This window comes from Microtus pennsylvanicus, chromosome 5, assembly GCF_037038515.1.
Source record: "Microtus pennsylvanicus isolate mMicPen1 chromosome 5, mMicPen1.hap1, whole genome shotgun sequence".
Lineage (NCBI taxonomy): Eukaryota > Metazoa > Chordata > Mammalia > Rodentia > Cricetidae > Microtus > Microtus pennsylvanicus.
In genome coordinates this window covers 129,715,557-129,736,108 of record NC_134583.1, presented here as the reverse complement: position 1 = coordinate 129,736,108, position 20,552 = coordinate 129,715,557, and positions in this window count along the sequence as shown.

The window sequence follows — 20,552 nt, the reverse complement described above, 5'->3', positions numbered from 1 at the left end:
AAATAATTGTGTTGATTCTATGAATGTTTTACATCTTTCTTTTAAAGTGTTCTCAAAACCACAGAATTGGGCACAAAAATGCAGAAAGTGTTTTACTTATGACAGTAATAGTCCCAAAATTATGGAATTTTAACTCTGCCAAGGACAATGCTGACAACCTTACAAACATTATCACATTAACTTTAACTCTACATGTGTTGTCTATACATTATTCTGCTCCTAATGTTGATCTCCTTGTATATCATGATCCAAATAGTTAAGAACACTCATGCCAAGTCAGTAGAAGATGTCTATCATCTCAGTACTAAGAATTATAAAGAAGCACGGATGAGACCTGAACCTTCTGAATGGAATGGATCCTCAGTTTCATCCTCAGGTTCATGACAGCAGTGGTACTTAACTGACACATTTACAGTAGGTATGTCTTTAAGAGGACAGTTTTACAGGAATCATGATACATGGTATGCAAAAGAGAACACATACTATGGAAAACAATGAGGAGTCCTTAACCTACAACCTCAGTTTGCAGTCAGTATTTTACATACCCATTGGAAGTTGCCAAGGAAAAATGGGGTGTATTATAAAAAAGTCTTTGACATTTTTATGCTAGATTGTTTCTTATAGGCAGCGTTTAGCAAAAGGTCTTTCTTTTATTGGGTAAATTACCAGAGACATCCTCTACCAGGCTCCTTGGACTGATCTCTCTCTTTGTATCTCAACATTCAGTCATATAACTTCATGTGTATTTTAATTTGCATCCTATCCCCCAAGGAGGACCAGAGAATAGAAGCACTAGTTTTTCTGTTGGGAAAATAGAATAAATAGTATGAAGCAAATACTATCTCACAATGCAGCTGAACTCCGCAGTGCCCAGTGATCAGCCTGAGTACGTCAGTTCTGTTCTGGCCAAATGGATTTGACACTCAAAAAGTTGGAAAGAATAAAAGTACCACCTTACAGTGCAAGTTTTGTAATGAGAAGACAGGGCATGATGTAAAGTATGGGAGGGGTAAAAAGGGACTCGTCTGTTCTGAAGGACACCCTTCATGAAACTTTGGGTGAACATAAAAGATTTCTCCAAACCTAAATGTTTTATGCCACCTCAGACTGGGAAGGTGCCTTTTTCTCTTTTCAAAACGCTCTGCTTTTGAAGGCCTTTGTTATATTGCTCTGGTTTTATTCCCATCATAGGCCCACAAGATGTAAAAGTCACTTATCATCGTTAGCTGTATTTCACAGGAGATGAGACAGAAGAATTGCTGATTTAGCAGTCTGATTTATATGCACTTGTTAGAAGACCGTAGCTGCAACTCAGGACACAGCACTCGGCTGTCACCTGGATATGCTCAGGGTCTTTTTCCTTTGCATATCTTGTCACACAGCAGAATCTGGATGATTCTGGGTTGGAAACCTGTGCTCCTGGCCATAAAGTAGCACACTGGTGACAACAGACAAGATTGGGCAAAAAGTTCCTGTGCTCCAGCAGACCCTCTTACAAGTCATGTCTTCCCCATCAGAGTAAAGTTCTCAATTTAACATGGTTTGTGGGTCACTCATTAGGCTCAAAAAAACATGACCTTGGAGGGTGCTAACACTTATTCTAAATAAGGTCCCTGCCTATCCACTGATGCAATATGTCCTGAGAGTCTGGTGCACTTCAATGATAAGATCAATTGCAGTTAGGTTTTTATTGTGGCAAAGATTAGGATAAGGAAGGCAGTAGAGACCATTGGTCAAAAATTTTAAAGTCAAAAACACAATAATATACATAAACCAGACTCTTTGTGTATATTCCATCTTTATGTGGCTTATTTTTACTACTCTGTTGTAACATGAGAGCAGTGCCCAGTGATCAGCACTAGTGGTTTACTGAATTTATCAGATTGTTTTCCTTCACCTAGTAAGGCATCAAGAAAGAAAGAAGCCTATTCCTTTACAGTGCATTCAATTCTCTCATGGAGAAAGAAGGCACAGCTATCTCACCAGGTCATACTATATGTCCCTTGAATCTCCTCAGAAAGGTGTATGTATGTATTATGTATGTATGTGTATATATATATATATATATATATATATATATATATTACTGTCTATAAACTTTTTCTTTCTTTACCACTTATGCACATTTTCAAGAATGAAGTGACTGTATAGAGGTTTTCTTTATTTGTGCCTGGCTTTTTTGCATACCTGCAGCCTTTTCTGAATATGTGAGCCCAACCTTAAATCCCAATCAGCACTGTGATTCTACTTATCACATGGAGATGGTGGTTGCCTTAACGTTGCCTTGTGTTGTGACGGGCGGTGGTGGCGCACGTCTTTAATCCCAGCACTCCGGAGGCAGAGGTAGGTGGATCTCTGTGAGTTTGAAGCCAGCTTGGTCTGCAAGAGCTAGTTCCAGGACAGGCTCCAAAGCTACAGAGAAACCCGGTCTCCAAAAACCAAAAAAAAAAAAAAAAAAACCAAAAAAAAAAAAAGCCTTGGGTCCTTAAAACCATATACCTGTGTCACCAGCTGGGAGCCTCGTTTACCCATCTTAGTTCTGAAAGTTGGTAGGCACACGCAAAGCCAGCCATTTCTACCTAGTTTCCCACCATCACACAGTAGTGTGCTAGATTACTAAAGTGTTTGGCCACTCAAGTGCTTAGCTTCACAGCAGGGAACATTAAGGGAACCAGGTCTGTGTCCAGAACTTTGTTTCAGGTCTTTCAGGCCATATGTGGATATAGGTATTGTACATTGTTTACCAAATGCACTCAGGATTTCTTTGTGCTGCCAGCTCCCAAATAATGACACAGAGACTTGTTAATTATGAAAGCTTGACCTTCACTTCGGCATTTTTTCCAACCTGCTCTTATAACTTAAATTAACCCGCTTATATTCATCTGTATTCCAACAATAGGCTTGTTAATTCTCTCCCATAATATATGTCTCATTTTCTGTGTCTCTCTGGCATCTCCCATAGGCCTAGATTCATCCCCTGAGTTCCATTCTCTTCTAGGAAGTCCCACCTAGCTTTTCCTGTCTAACTGTTAGATATCCAGCTTATTATTAAGTCAATCATAATGATACATTTTCACACAGTGTACAAATATTCAACAAAGACCACTATGACCAGTGCCGCTATCTGCAACACCATATCTTGTGCCAAGAACAGGAACAACCAAAAAAATAGTGAAAATGACTTATTTTAGCTTTTAATATCTATAGCTCTGAGGGCACATGGACTATGATCATTAAGGGCAGGGCATGGGGAGTAGTAATTCTCATTTTAAGGTAGTATTGAGTAAGAGAGAGTTGTAGGCTAGTCACTTGTTTTAGCCAATAGGTTGGTATTATTAATTGAAAGCTGCTGATTTTCTTTTTTCTTTTTCTCTTTTATTTCTTTTGTTGTTGTAATTGCTATTACTGATGCTGTTGCTGGTTTTGAGATAGTGTCCCACTCTATAGCTCTGGCTCACTGCCCTTGAACTTGCTATGTAGACCCAGCTAGCCTCACCCTTACAAAGATCCACCTACCTCTGCCTTGCCATTCCTGATAAGAGGCATGCAAAACTGTATCCAGAAATTTTTTGTAAGAGTATTTTCTCTTGGAAAGTTTCTACATGAGAGTAAATGTTGGCTGACTTTTCTAAATTTTGACATAGATTTAGTAAATGTAGCCCATTCAACTAATTCAGAGTCAAACCACTTCCAAATATGAAAGAGTACAGCCAAGAACATTGCAAACACTTATGTGACCATGGCTGCACAGCTAAGTGGAACCAACTGCTCCTGTCTGAATATGTAGAATTCATCAGTCACTCTCAGACTTATGAAAGATGATACATGTTCTATACTGACATTTTATGGTTGTTAGTTACACAGCATGATTTGTCAAGTGATTCCTGGCACATGAATCTATGAAAATTCTCATTAAATGTTAGCTATGTACACTGATACTTCGTTAATTCTATGATTTATTAATAATGCCTTCTGTCTTTTTTCTAGAAACTTCTATAGAAAGGTTCCATGTAGTATCACTATAACTGCTACATTGTACTTTCTATAAGAAGCATATTTCTATTTCAAAGCTCCTAAAATTCAAAAATATTACTTATTGTGGGTATGTGGAAGAAGTGAATCCTGCTGGCAGACAGTGTACATCACCAGAATTCCAAACTTATGGCTTTGCTGTTTGTTTGTTTCTTTGTTTTACTTACTAACTAGGAGTACTGTTGACTGTCCATGATGGCTTCCCAGTTCTTTAGATAACACAAAAGCAAATGCTTCTGAGAGAGGGGCTTTTTTTTCACATTTGCAATTTTAAGAGTTAGAATGTCATCCCTTGGGCCTCATTCTACAGAATTAAGATAGAGTTTAATTATGCTGCACATAAATGGTATGAGGAAGTGAGAGAGGGTCAGGGAGAGTTTAAATACAATTAAAAGTACTCATTGTATGTTTTCATTTTATGTTTGACTGTGATGTATGTACCATTCAGAGACAAATTAATATGTTATTCCATTGTCACAATCTTGTATAGTCCTAAGGGATAAAGGCAGTTAATATTTGGCATTTATATTTCCAGTATAAGTTTATAGACATAACAAGAAAATGAAGTGTGGCTTCATGATGTGGGATTCCCCTCTGTATGCTGTGAATATGATTGATTAATAAAGAAAACTGGCTTGGCCTGATAGGGTAGAGCAGAACTAGACAGAAAAAGCTAGGCTGAATGCTGGGAGAAAGAGGGCTGAGTCAAGGAGAAGCCATGGAGCCACTGCCAGCCACAGATATGCTGAAACCTTGTGGGCAGGCCATGAGCCTTGTGATAAAATATAAAATAATGGAGACGTGTTAAGTCTAGATGTAAGAGCTAGCTAGCAATATTTTTAAGTAATTGGCCAAGCAGTGATTTAATTACCACAGTTTCTGTGTGGTTATTTTGGAAGTCTGGGCATTCAGGAAATGAACAAGCCTCCTCTTCCTACAAATTGGCACACAAACATGGCTGACTAAATTTATGTAAAACCGGATAAGGCTTGGAAAGGAATTCTAGACACTAAAAAACAAAGGTTAGCAGCATTTTTTTTTTCTATGTTAAAGTTATAACCTTTCTTTTTATATAAACAGAAAAGGGGAGGTGATGTGGGATTTCCCTCTGTGCTGTGAATACAATTTGTTAATAAAGAAAAATGGTTTTGCCTGATAGGGTAGGGCAGAATTAGGCAGGGAATGCTAGGCTGAATGATGGGAGAAAGAGGGCAGCATCAAGGAGAAGCCATGGAGCTGCCACCAGAGATAGATATGCTGAAACCTTGATGGTAGGCCACAACCCACGTGGTAAAATATAAAATAATGTATATGGGTTAATCCTAAATGTAAGAGCTAGCTAGCAATACACTTAAGTAATTGCCCTAGAGATGATTTAATTAATATGGTTTCTGTGTGGTTATTTTGAGAGTCTGGGTGGCCAGGAAATGAATAATCCTCCTCCTACTACAGCTTCACAATTTCTAAGAATTTTATTACTTTTCATCACCCAACTTGAGTACTCTACTTGGCTCCAAATAGTCTTCTTCTACAAAAGGAAAGTCTTGAAGTCATGTTGATTTTTTTTGTAGAAAAAATATAAATAAACTCAGCTTCACTAATGCAACTTACAGACTATGGCGGTGTTTACAATGTTGAAAGTCCAGGAGTTGGGGTCACACCACAGGGATCTGAAGCGTGTTGCCCATTGTGCAAATCCTGAAGGAGGAATGGGCTTTGAGTAACTCAGGGGTAACATAAGTGCCTCAGCAGGGTCCAGCTACTTCCCTGCATCTGGCTCTAGAAAAGCACTTTTGCTTTATCAGCCAGTTTGAAAACTAAGGTATAATTTAGGTACTTTGTCTGAGAGCCAGGGTTGATTTTCTGTCCAGAAGTTAGATTTACTGACCACATGGACTGGGTAGAACACAGTTTTGTTGTGACAAAGTCATCGATCCATGTAAATTCTGCTCCTACCACGTTCTATATGAATGACACACAACTCTATGGCTCGCTACCACAATTTCTCCCTTTCTTGAGGGTTAATGATTAATACTGTAAGGTATGGTAAAGATTAGACATAGGCGACAATAAATAGCTGTATGGAGGGATTAGCTTCTGTTCTCCCACATTTCCTTTGCCTCTTGTCATGTTATTAGTTCCCAGTCTTGATTTTCTTTCTGTGGCCCTGCTATCACCGCAACATCTACCTGAGTGATAGAGTTTGCTCACTCTGCAATAACATATGTTCCTGATACTTGATTGAACCTTTCTCCTTTTGATAGAAAAATGAGTTGATGAACCAATACAGAACCCTGGGAAGTGTGACCCTTCAACATTCTGTTTCCTTCCTGGTAATGTTCTCTACCAGTGTTAGGTGTTTTCACCCCAGAGACTATCTAAATGACCTGGGTGTGATGTGAAAAGGAGGAAGAATTATCTCTGGTGGTTGCAAAATAAAAAATATTCAGAGTAACAAACACAAAAATTTGAGTTTTTTTTTTTTTTGTTTTTTGTTTTTTTTGTTAAACAGGCCAAGAGTACCTTCAGGTGGAAGAGGCTGGTGAATCTTTGTGATCCACTTGGTCTAAAGAGCAAGCCCCAGAACAACCAGTGCTACACATAGAGCAACCCTATCTCAACAAAGCAAACACAAATGAGCAAAACCTCAAATTTTATATATGGTACATTAAATTATTCAAAGATAAGCAAGATACAGATTGTCATAGGGGAATCTGGGCACAAAAGAATGGAATGGGCTGTGAGCGTAAAGATATACTGTATCCTTTTCTTCTCCTCGAAATCTTCTTCCCTGTGGCTCATGGGGATAAGAACACAAGCATACATGAGTGAGAACTGCTAACAATTAGAAGGCAGTATTGCTATGTGAAGATAATGCTCAACAATCAAACATCCATTGTCTCTGTCACACTAAAATTAAGCAAGAGCATTGTGATTCATGCCACCACCCCCCAAAGCACAAGCAAAGCAAGGCCACTGTTATTCCTGAATGTTAGTCTCACAGCCATGTAAAGATGAATGATTATATTATATGTGGCTGTGAGGACTGGTGGACCGGAGAAAAAACAGTCCAGCAGTACTGGGTGAGACACAAACAAGCAGCCAGCTACATCAAGGGGCTCCTCTCTTGAATGTGTCTTGAATCCATTATGAAGTCTTTCACCATTTCATGCAGTTGTTTCAGCAGCTAGATGCCTCTGTCTTTGTGAGTGGGAACATGCACATGGCTTTTCTTTGTAACAGTATATGCTGTTTTAACAATGATTTTTTTATCATGTTTTCCAAATAGTAGAGTAAATAAAGTTTGTTGGTTGAAGGCTTAAGAGTTCCTGTATTTTGTTTGTGAACTTTTTGTGATAGGTTTTTCTTCTAGGACTTTCAGTCTAGGGTGTGTCTTCTTGTAGGGAGTACCACAGGGGGCTAGAACCTCCAGCCCAGGTGTATCTTCCCTTCCAGGGAGTTGTGCAGAGCTCCAGGACCTTCAGCCTAGGGTAGATTTCCCTTTCAGGGCATACCACAGGGCTGTAGGACCTTCAGCCTTTTGGGAGTACCACAAGCCATTTATAAAGTTAATCTGCTCAAACCTCTGCTTCTTGTACAGGTAAAGTCTTAACAATCTTTAAGTTCCTACTGGAACTTTTATTTTTGACTTTTCCCACTCATTGGGTCCCACTTTTTCAACATTATGCTAAATCTGATAGTAGTTATTTTACCTTTACATATGTAAACATCTGTAAATGTTCACTGTTTCATCTGTGTTCCAATTTTTATCATGCAGTTTTCACTAGTATATTCTGGGAAAGAAGTTGGAGGTGTTGCTTTTAGCCTCATAGTCTATGAAATGAGCCAGCTTTATAGAAGCCACTACGAAACACACAAACGTGCTTTACTAAACATAAAGCTGAAATGAAAAGTTAGATAATACAAACAAACAAAAAGAGAGAGATTCAATAGTACCTTTAGAGCTGTGATTAAAGGTATGCAATTTAGCTCATTGCTCTGGAATTGTCAAGGACTCAGGCTTACAGACTAAGAGCCTCCACATTGCAATGCAGTGGAAAAGATTTTGGCAGAGGAGTTTTACAGAGACAGTGCAAAAGGACTCAATGAGGCAAGGCTTCCCAGGTATGAAAAAGTAAATTGAAAAATGTAGCAATGTGTATTTCCTCATTTGCCTGAAGGTAATGTTGGCTATGTTTTGGAAAAGTTTAAGAGTGTAAGTGTCCCAAATTGAAATATTTTCATGTTATAATTTAGAATACTAATTGACGTGGGAAGTCCTTTTGTGTATGTGTTGCTTCTATTGCTTCTATTGCTTAATAAAGATGATTAGGCCAATGGCTTAGCAGAGTAAAGTCAGGTGGAAAAAACTAATGGAGATATAAACAGAGAGTAGGCAAAGTCAAGGAGATACCATATAGCTGCCAAAAGAGGAAGACACTGATGCCGAAACTTTCCAGTAAGCCACAGCCTTGTGATGATACACAGATTAACAGAAATGGGTTAATTTAAGACATAAGAGAAAGGTAGGAACCCCCCTAACCTATTGGCCAAAGAGCATTGTAATTGATATAGTTCCTGCGTGATTATTCTTGTCTGAGCAGTTGGGAAATGAACGAGCAATCTCCACTTACAACTAATAAAATCAACTCTTTCTGAATATACTCCACAGGCAAACAGGATGGATATACACATTTAATTTTACCAAGTGTAATCCTAGGTCTGCAAATCCACCTCTGCAAGTCTCTTATTACTCAATGATTGTTGACATAGCTACAAATGCCAAACAAGAATCTGAGAGTAAATTCTTCCTTTCTTCAGTGCCTGCAGTATGATGTTGAGAAAGTTCCCCTTTTCTCTGAGCTTCTTTATGTTCATGGGGCAACAAAACAGTGCTATCATGTCTGCTATATAACAAGAACATCATCAATGTATGCTGGAAAAATTATCAATGTTTATCCTTAACACTCTGAAACTTAGTGCCCTGGACTATAGAATGGGCAAGCTATAGAAGTGAATTTATAAGGTCATCATCCAAAATACAAGGTGTAGCATGGACAGAGAATAAGTGATGGAGGGATGCTGTCCTAAAACAATATGTGTCTAGAGCTAACTGGAAACATCAATCTCCTTTCTGTCAAATTAATATGTAATTTTGTGTTCAATGTCTATCTTCCATGTTGTAATGAAATCCCAAAAGTTCAGAATTATGTCTGCTTTATGTATCAATTATTGAGCAGCACTAAACATAATTCTTGTCACATAGTATAAAGTAATATATATATACATATATAAAGAAGATGGGCTAGGGAAAAATAGTTTCTGTGGTAATTACGGAGATACACAGCTGGTAAATTGTAGATTTTTATGGACTAATGAACAGTGCAAAGTATTTCCATGGTCGTTGAATGAAGCCATTTGCATTAAATATGCAAAGTATTAGTAATTTAGCTAGATATTCTAACTTTCTTTATTCTCCTGCTTTATTTATACCTTATTTTCACATCCATCTTCTTTTCATCTAATGTTGCCTATTAATTCTCTGATATTTTCATGTTCATGGTATATTGTATCTCTTAGCAATCAGTACAGTTGCTGGAAAATGACAAGCAGACTGCTAGATGGGGGGAATTTCAAAGGGTCAATTCCAAGAGAAAACAGAGAAGGCAACATACTGAAGCATGAGAGGAGGTCAGGCTTTAGTCACAGCAGATTTACCAATTAGCTTCGTTTAGATTTGCTGTAAGCTTACAGACATGGAAGTAGCTGCCAATCTCATTTGCAACGTTTGCTACAATTCAGCGATATGTGATTCTGGTCACCACTGGCCCAAGAAAGCAGGGGTTGGAGACAAGAATACCGCTTAGTGTTTGCATGGATTTTCTATCTTAATAATTAAAGGAAAAGGAAAAGTAGATCAATCAAACTGGGGTAAGTACCTAGGAATGCTGATTTTAACCTAAATGAGATAGACCAAGACACTGAGTGGATTTAGAAACAATTCATCTAAGGGATGACTAAGGGAATCTCAGAGGAATTGTCTTGGAGACACTAAACAGGACCTGACCTGAGCTTAAGACAACAATTAGCTCTTGTGTGGAGGTATTATACATTTACCTCAAGAGATTCCTATGGGAAAGTTAAAAATCATTTTTTATTGTCTTCCAGTCTCTTATCTAAACAAAAAACACTTACAAATGATCAATTAAATTCCTGGAATTTAAAAAAATAATTCTACACAGATCTCGGCCTCAATGAGTGAGTAGATCTTACAGATGACAGCTTCACAATAGAGTTTGTCAAATATAAACTTCCTATGACAGAAGATAAAATTCATCCACAGAGCTGTTGTTTAACAACACAAGAATGCTAATAGTCTTAAATTTAAAAAAAATAATATTTATTGAAAAGTTTGAGACATTTGAAATAATTTAATTATTGTATTTTATTATTCATTTATTAGTGTGTGTGTGTATGTGTCCTCATCCTGAATATGTGTCAGAGTATATGTGTGTTCCTGAGTTCAAATGTGTTTTTATACCCAGCATGTGTGCATGTGGGACCATACATTTACCTGAAAATTTTCTTTAAGATGGGAAGATGATCTTGTTATTTTAAGACATATATCCACTGATGGAGAAAGAGATTGCCCGTTTAATAGTCTGTGTATTTTTCAGCTCAAATAGAGTAAAGCTTCCCTTTCATCTTTTTCAGGGAAAGAATAGTTTCTCATTTTCTGTTTTATAGGGACATATATTCCCAATCTATGGTTTATGAGCAACATTCTGTCAGCAAGCAGAATCATGGCACTCTGTAATTAATCCCCTTTCATCCCACACTTCTGAGAGTGAGAAATCAAGGGAATTCGAATGAGTGCAGTTAGAACCCATGAAGGGACCACACAAAATGCTACCTTAGGCTCAGGATATTAGTTTTTTCCTGAATCTTGATCTCCACTTTCCATCTCAATCAGAACTAATAGAGGGGACAGATTCTTCCATTTTGTATGAGATGGTGGCAGAGTAAAATAAAGCTTACAAAAGTTAAATATTTTCAGAAGATTTTCCTTATTCTATATATGATATAAAAAAGACAATGAAAAAAAAAGACAATGATAAAGAAGTGGGGATGATTATTATTGGAAGTTACAGTCAATTTTGAGTGCTCTTGTGCTCTTGTAATTTCATGGAATAGGTGTCAGTCAACTAATGTTTGGTAAAAATCAGTCTGCTGCTTATAAAAAATATCTTTTAGCCCTGGCACCTGCTGGGTGATAATATAACATCATCAGAACACAGGTCATGTTATTCTGCTACAGTGATGTATATCTACTTTAGGAACTAGAATGCTCACTCAAAAAAAGTTCTGAGGTGACTACACTTATCTGACCTGATTTCTGACCTCAGCTTTGTTTATTTCTTTGATAAATACTAGGTGGTTCTCTCTCTTTGTCTCTTTGTCTCTGTTTCTCTTTCTGTTCCTCTCTCTTTCTACTCTCTCCCATAGAAGGTATCATTTTCTCTGTACAATATGGAGGCCAAGTTTCTATATTTCTGCATTATTTAACTCTCTCTTCATATAAACATTGGGAAACCTTAATTTCAGAAAGAACTGTGGAACTGTAATACTTAGACTTTAAGTTTTCTAGAACGATAGAGTCTAGAACTGACACAGCAAAAATTCACGGGCCCCTGAAAAGGTACAGAAAAAGGGGTCTTTAAGAATCATGTGATAGATGTGCTATAATAAAACAGATATTCTTGCCTTGTCTTCCTGTATATTTTTCCTAGCACTTAGAAATAAGAAAAAGAATGAAAAGGAAGGTTTCATTCTTTTATGAAATTGAGAAGAATGGAAGCAGAAATGGTTGAAGGGGTGGAATGAGAAACTTACATTGTGAAGTGTGTGTGTGTGCATGCTTGTGAGATGGACAGAGGGAGACTTGGGACTATTTAGAAAACTCATGAAGTATGTACTTTTATAATGTATTTATCCTTACATTTAGTTATTTATCCATGTTTGTGTTTTGCACATGTGTGACAATATATATCTTTGGAAGTGAAAGACCAATTTGTGAGAGTTGCTTCTCTCCTTATACCATGTGGGCTCTGGGGATTAAACTCAGGTTTTCAGACTCGAGGGCAAGTCTGTTCACAAATGGACAAAGAGAACATGTGTGGATAGTGATGCTGTTTACACAGGAAGCAAACTGGAAAAGCAAGGAGAAATAATTTCTGGTTAAACTGATGGACTGTTTCGGGGGACAGGTAGAAAAACCTTACATGTAGAGAAGAAAGGTAATTTTAACTAAGTATTTACATGAGCAGGTGCATCATATATTTCCTATTCTGATTGATCCTACTTTTCATAGCCATGTAAAAAGATATCCTGAGACGTCATATGCTTGTCATTCTACAGTTTGAGCTTCATGTATCTCTTCCTTCTTGAACTAAATAGCTTGTGAATGCCTGATCCCTGGGTTCTTGAGACAGGATAAAGGAAGTTCTAGGTGTTATATACTTTCTCTTTCATAAGGCATTCTCCTTTAATAAGAATGCTTCTCCAGATAGGCAGGCAAGACATGAATAGTGATTTTCACCCAGTATTTAACTCACCTTTTTCACTTCAGTCATACAAGTGATGTGTCTTACTTCCATCAGACTTGCCTCTCCTGCTCCTGAAGAAGAGATTATTTATTGAACACTACACAAAACAGATTTACAACACACACCAACTAAAGAACAAAGTTTTGGATATTAGGTCTAAGAATTATTTTAAGGCCTTTCAGCAAACCATAAGACAATATTTTTATTGGGATCTTAAACATCTCAAGTTCATAAAAACCAAAGCAACTCAAAGAAAAAAATGGTTTTTCTTTGTTTTGTATTTTGTTTTTCTTCCATTCAACACCACTGAGGCAAATAGGAAGTTTTCAATGAAACCTAAGGTTAGAATTAGTTAGCATTTTATATGATCATTAATATCAAAACAGAAAGTCTAATTGTAAGATAAAATTTATACTTTAAAAACAGTTTTAAGGATTCAAAATAAATTTGAGGGATATTAGATTAGAGACAATATGATATCCCCTGGATTTTGGATGCAGACTTTTCTGTGTCCCACCAGTCAGCTCTGTCCCACCATCCAGCTCTCAAATAACAACATGGAGATATATTATTAATTATAATTAATTATATTTCTTATCTATGCTCTACCATGTTGCAGTACTTTTTTTTTCAACAAAGTATAGGCATCTCCTGCTTCCTCTGTGTCTGACTCGTCTCCCACCACCCCATCCTTCTTCCCAGTGTCCTCTTAGTTTGTCTTCCCTGCCTAACCACTTCATCTCTAGTTATAGGCCAGACAGCGTTTTATTAAACCAATCGAAAGGCACCTTGGAAAAGACATCTTCACAGTGTACAGAAAGATTATTCCATAACAAGAAAAATCTGTTTTAGATGATTACTAGTGTCTCACAGAAATGGTAAAAAAAGAATCAACATTCCTAGTTTGGTTTTATGTGCTGTTCAGTGACAGATAATCATCACATAATTACCCACTAAGATCATAATACCACATAAATTTTGGATGTGCTATCCTTCATCTCCTTGTCAATTGAAACTTTTCTAATTAAATTTGCCTAAATAGTTTTCCCAGAGAGTTCAATATTGTGCAAACCACAAATCATACATCTTTAGGCTCATTGGCTTCTTTTGAGGTCATAGAGGTCAAAATTATGATTGATTGCCATGGAAGCTTCTAGTTATTCACACGTCAAGGTCTTTAGTATTTACCAGCCAATGATACACTTTGGACTAGAGAAGATAAATGATGGATGGAAAAAAGTTCGAGACGAAAAACCCAATCTGTTGCCGTTTACTATTTTCCCACAGTCTTCTCAACTGCTGTAGCTCCTGGTGGGCTCCCCAGTTATTGAATTGTTTGCAGAGAACTATCATATTGTTTCTTCTTCTCTTGAGGATCTAAAAAGGGCACAGGTATGATTTCTAGTCTCCTAGCAACATGTTCATAGTTCATCTGACAATTCCCATAAAGAGTTCAAATTCATTCATCTGGCTTATCACTCTCACTTGACTAAGAGTAAACATTACTACCAAATATATGTTAGAGTTCCTTAAAGACACGTATTAAATTTAAGATGGAAATTGAGTTATTTATGGGAAAAATAAACACAAACCCTAAAATATAGTGTACATAGATAAAAGCAAAGTTTAGCAAGTTTTTCTCCCATAACCCTAGGAATTGTTTTATCTTTTTCCTATTCTAATATTTTGATTGTGTACTATTTTAGTTCAATACCCCATAATACGTAAATGCAGTTAACGTGCAAATACCTTCTTTTATTCTCAATAAGTTTCTGTTGAATTTATTTTCTATATAAATGCTTCATTCAGTTGAGCCTAATGCATGTTTTGATGCATTTTCTAGACTGATGTTACCCTGAGAGGACAGGTTTACCACTTGCCGATATCATCTGCTCACAATCTAATGTGAATGGGAATAATAAACTGATATGACTTTGCTTTGATCTTCAGTTTCTTAATCATTATTTTGTTGTAGATTTAAAAGGGACCATTAATCCTAAATTATAAATGTAGAAATTATTCTAATGAATGAACGTCAGTCGCTCAATGTCTTGGTAAGTAACTAATTCATGATTTTGAAAGAAGTCTATCAGAAAAGGAACTAAATCACATTGACCAATAGTAATACTATTGTTGAATTTTCATAAAATAGTTTTACGGCTTATGTTCCTTGCACAGAGAAGCACAAAATTCCTCAACACTCATTTTTTTTAACTTATTGGTGAAGTAGGATAAGGAAATGCTGGAGTCAGGCATTATGTGTGCTGACAGTAATTCATGATCTAAGCACACTCCAACAGAAGAGTGAGGAGAAATAATTTTTCCAATCAGAATTAGAGATAATGGATCAATATTTACCAACTGAAATTTGCTTACAGCACTTCTTTCTTAAGCCCCCCAGGTACTGCAAACTGAAAGTGGAAATGAGTTGCTATTGAAATAAATGACCCCACAGTGTTCCTTAAGCAACTATCAGCACTCTGATACAAAGGAAACTACAATTGCCTTCTATTTTGAATTCTGTAGGTTTAAACTCATATATCATTCTTGGGCATTCAGCACTTAATGGGGATAATGAATAAGATCTTGAAATTACTGTTTGGAATTAAGGAGACTTTGGGATAGGAATTTCCATTGTTTCACTGAATGGGAGTGCTATATTTCAACTACTCTCTTTCTGGATAGAGAGTAAAGTGAAATAATGAGGTCATGAAAAATCCAAATATCAGGCAAATGTTGCACTTTTGTTTATTTGATTATTTATTGCTTTTACATCTCGATCAAACTTTCCTCTCACCTCTTCCTCCCAGTTATCCCCATTCACTCTTCCTTTTCTGTTTCTCCTCAGAAAAGAGCAGAGCTTCCATGCATGCCGACCAGTCATGGCATATCAGCCTGCAGAGCAACTAGGCACTTCCTCGAACACTGAATGAGACAATATGGTAGAAGGAAAGGGTCCCCAAAGCAGGCAACCGAGTAAGAGACAGCTCCTGCTTCTACTATTAGTAGTACCACAAGAAGACCAAATTGCACAACTGTAACATACAGGCAAAAAGCCTAGGTCAGTACCAAGCAGGGTCCTTTGTTCTTGGTTCAGTCTCTGTAAGCCTCTATGAAGCAAGTACAATGATACTTTGGGTTTTCTTGTATTGTACTTAACCCCACTGGCTCCAAAACAAATACCTTCCACAAGAAACCCTGTGGTCTACCTAATCTTTGGCAGTGAGGCTCTGCTTCTGTTTCCACCTTTTGCTGAATGAAGCCTCTTTGATGATAATTGGATCAGGCACAAATCTATGAGTATAGCATAATATCACTAGGAATCATTTCAATTACTTCTCTTTTTTTTTTTTTTTTTTGCCAGTCCTGTTTGGTTCTATCCTAGGTCTCTATGCTATCTTGTCTCTGGTTCCTGGCTCTAAGGGATGATCTCCCTCACATGGTAGGAATCTCAAACTGGACCAGTCATTGGTTATCCACTCCCACAATTTCTGCTCTTTCTTTACCCCAGCACATCTTGAAGGTTCAAAAAAAATTGTAAGTTAAAGATTTAATGGCTGGCTTGGTTTCCCAATTCTTCCACTGAAAGTCTTGCTTGGTTAAAGGAGATGGTCCGTTTAGGCACTCTATCCCACTTGGCTTGGGATCTTACCTAGAGTCATCCTCAGAGAATTTCCATCACACTAGGTTTCTCGCTCTTCCCAGGGATGCTCCCCGATTCTAGTTGTCTCTCCCCGTACTCTGTCCCTCCATCTTTCCCCAACCTGATCCTTCCTGTTCCCATTCCTACCCCTGCATCCATACCCCTCCTCCACCCAACAATGATGTCTTTTTTTATTTCCTCTTTGCAGTGATATTTATGTGCTTTGCCTCCTTGAGCCCTCTTGTTACTTAGATTCTTTGGGTTTGTGGATTGTAGCATGGTTATCCTTTACATTAGGCTAATAGCCTCTTCTATGTTAATACATACCTTGTTTGCTTTTCTTTCTGGGTCTGGGTTACCCCACTCAGGATGATCGTTTCTAGCCCATCCATCTGCCAGCAAATTTGCTAAAGTCATTGTTTTTACAGCTGAGCAATATTTCATTGTGTACAAGTACCACACATTTTTATCCATTACTGGGTTGAGGGGTATCTAGGTTGTTTTTGGTGTCTGGCTACTACTACTTATAAAGCTACTGTGAACATAGTTAAGCAAGGGATCTTGTAGTAGGATCGAGTTTCATTTGGATATATGCCCACAAGTGCATAGCTGGATCTTTAGGTACATAGTTCTCAATTTTCTGAGAAACTGCCATATTGATTCCCATAGTGTCTATACAAGATTGCACTCCCACTAGGAATGGAGGGGTATTCCCCTTGCTCCACATCCTAGCCAACATGAGCTGTCTCTTGTGCTTTTGATCTTAGTAGTTCTGACAGGTGTAAGGCAAAATTTCAGTGTCATTTTTAGTTTTGTTTCCCTGATTGTTAAGGATGATCAACTTTTCTTTAAGAGATTCTCGGCCATTTGAGATTCCTCTTCTGAGAATTCTGTTTTGATCTGTACCCTATGTTTAATTGGATTATTTGTCTCTTTGATGTCTAGCTGTTTGAGATCTTCATATCTTTTGGATATTGTTGAATAAGGATAAATTTTATGTTTGTCAATTCCCCATGAGGATTAAAGAGGCTTTTCTCTGCTTTTCTAATCACTTTATTTATCCTGTGTGCCCAAGAAGCCTCTGAGGAGCCAAGAAGTGGAAGAACTGGGGAAGGGAAGTCACTGTTCCCCATTTATTATAGAGTTTTTATAGAAAATTATTTTTCTCATGTATGTAGAGATTTGCCTATGTAATGTAGTGGGGTGGGAAACTTTTAAAAGGGGATCACAGAGTGCATAGAAGTGATTACTATGGTATTTGTTTAAAAGAAATACATAAAGAGACCCAAGTCATTTTATAATTATTTTTATGAGCCTATACTACGTGTTTTTGATGAATGTATTCTCGTAAGCCATGACTATAGGTCACAACTTTTATAAACACTGGGGACATTTATGAACTTCCAGTATTGAGGAAGACTTAGAAAGGTTTTTTTTTATTTTTTCATTTGTGCATCTGTGTTTTCCAATTAAGCTATCCTATTATTTCAACCTTGCATCTTCCAAAATGGCCATAATTGACACTTTTCCTGAAAAAAATGATCTGGTTTATCATTTGGAGGAGGTCATCCTCTGAAAAAGGTTTTTTCAAGTACTTACTGGACTAGAAGCAAAGGTTTTAACATCTAGAATTTTTGGTGGAGTGCCTAGGAACTTGAAAAGTAGTTTTTTAAAAGTGATTATAACTCAGGAAGTAGGAAGGGGCTGCTTGTTTCTGCATGCTAGCAATCCTTTTAGTTTTGACTGGCTCATAAAAAGGTTCGCCTATCAATAGAGTATAATGTGATATTTAGATTCATAAATTCAATGCATAATGACAAAATACAGAATATTAGCATATTCATCATTTTACTCATTTATCATTTCTTTACACGGAATATATGTGGAATATATTTTTGTTAATGTCTCAATTGCTTCCTTTAACGTGAAATCTTCCAAATATCTCCATGTCACAAATAATGAAATTTTATTTTTCCTGGCTGAGCATACTTCCATCATATATTGATGTCACATTCTCATCCATCTATCTGTTCATGTAATGTTTTGGCTGCTGTGAATAGTGATTTTATAAATATAACAGTATAGTTGTTCTTCAAAATACTAATTTATTCCTTAATTGCTATTTGTTTTTTCCACTGAGAAGTTAATGTGCCACACTTTCTTTATCCATTCTTCAGCTGAGGGGCATCTAGGTTTGTTTTTTTTTTTTTTTCAGGTTCTGGCTATTACAAATAATGCTGCTATGAACATAGTTGAACAAATGCTTTTGTAGTATGTTTGAGCATCTTTTGGGTATATTCCTTAGAGTAGTATTGCTGGATCCTGGGGTAGGTTGAGTCCCAATTTTTTGAGAAACAACCATACTAATTTCCAAAGTGGTTGCACCAGTTTGCATTCCCACCAGCGATGGATGAGTGTTCACCTTACTCCAGATCCTCTCCAGCTTAAGCTATCATCGTTTTTTTTTTTTTTTTTTGATCTTAGTCATTCTGACAGTGAAGGCATAATTCACAAACAATCCCACACCAGTTTGGAATTATGATTAATAGAATAGTTATTTATTTAAAGGGGAAAATCTTACAGATCACCGTCCCAGACAACAGCCCTCTGCATGATCAGGAAAGGAGCCTAGTCTCAGGAAGCAGAGTCCAAAGCTAGAGAGCAAGTGGAGGGCAGTGGCTGCTTTATTAAAGAGAGAGAGACCACGCCCCAATGGGCTGGTATCTCAGCGGCTATTGGCTGAAGGAGCGGAAGGAGCTCCTGCAACATGACAGGTGTAAGATGGTATCTCAGAGTTGTTTTGATTTGCATTTCCCTGACAGCTAAGGAAGTTGAACATGTTCTTAAGTATCTGTTCAGGCATTGCATCTCCTAATAAAACTGTGACAGTTATTTTGTGACAATATTTCTCATTTCAAAGACAGGAAACTAAGATTTTGAAAAGCCTCTAACAATTACCTGTGGTATTTCAGGTATTAAAATAGTAAGAGCTTAGTCTAAGGCAATGATTTTCAATATGTGGATAGGGACACTTTTGGAGGTTTGAAAGACCCTTTCTCAGGGGTCTCCTAAGACTGTCGAAAAACACAGATATTTACACTATGATTCATAACAGTAGCAAAATTACAGTTATGAAGTAGCAACTGAAATAATTTTATGCTTTATGACCACTACAACTTGAGGAATGTATTGATTGGTCCCAGTATTAGGAAGGTTGAGAACCACCGGTCTAAGGAATGTAATGCTAAATCTCAAAGCTCATATTTTATTACTCTAATTTTCTAGTCAGGCTTCTTAGGTGATGTTTGAACACTTAAATGATAATAGCCATTAAGTACTAGGTTCTAGAAACACATTCTCATCTTATAAGACTACATAGAATTATCAGTGGCTCCTTCTCCCTCAACATAGTAGGTTCCTCCAAATTGCATAAATTCAAAGATGTTCATAAAAACTTTAGTTTATGAGAGTGAGCATATCTAAAGCAAGTTTTCTCACAAATAAATCAGATGGCAGCAGACATAGGGGTTTAGAGGCAGAAGGGGTTCTTCCAGGAAGGTGGAAGAGAGTGTACAGAACAGGCTCAAAAGAGTGAGGGGAGACTGGAGTAAATGAGAAGGAAACAGTGCAATTATAACACTGAGCTGAAACCTACCACTGAGACAACTGATTTGGTTCATATTTTAATTGAAAATTATCCTTAGAGCACTTTAATCTTCTAAAGTTTAATTAATAAATGCAATGAATGCTACCTTAAGGATTAATAGTGGTGATGTTGGAGGGATGGGGCAGAATTGAAAGTATGATGTAAATTTTTTTCAAGGTCACTCACTCTCCCTATGAGAAAGCTGGATTTCATGGCAGATGTATTACTGATATCCTTAGTATAGCTATTTGTCAATCTGAGATGAAATGATTAGTGTACCTATAAAGCTCGCGGACATAAAAATAGACTCTAGAAATTGTAGTTTCAGGTGCTTTGACCCCAGGTCAGGCTGAAAAAAGTAGCTTATCCTAAGCAGGAAAGAAATTAAAATTTCTCCTGAAGAAGACATTTTCCAACAGCTAGCACCTTCCAGAAAATAACTGGCACTTGTTACAAAGCTCACTGTTGCCAGGAATAAATGAAAGCTGTGTTATTTTCCTGATGCTTTCTTCACACAGGCTCGTCACACTGAAGTCAACATGTAGCTGCCTCATCAATTTGATCAGACTTTGAATCTCACTTTACAGAATTGCTTGCCTTGGGGCATGTCCAAAATGTTGCTTTG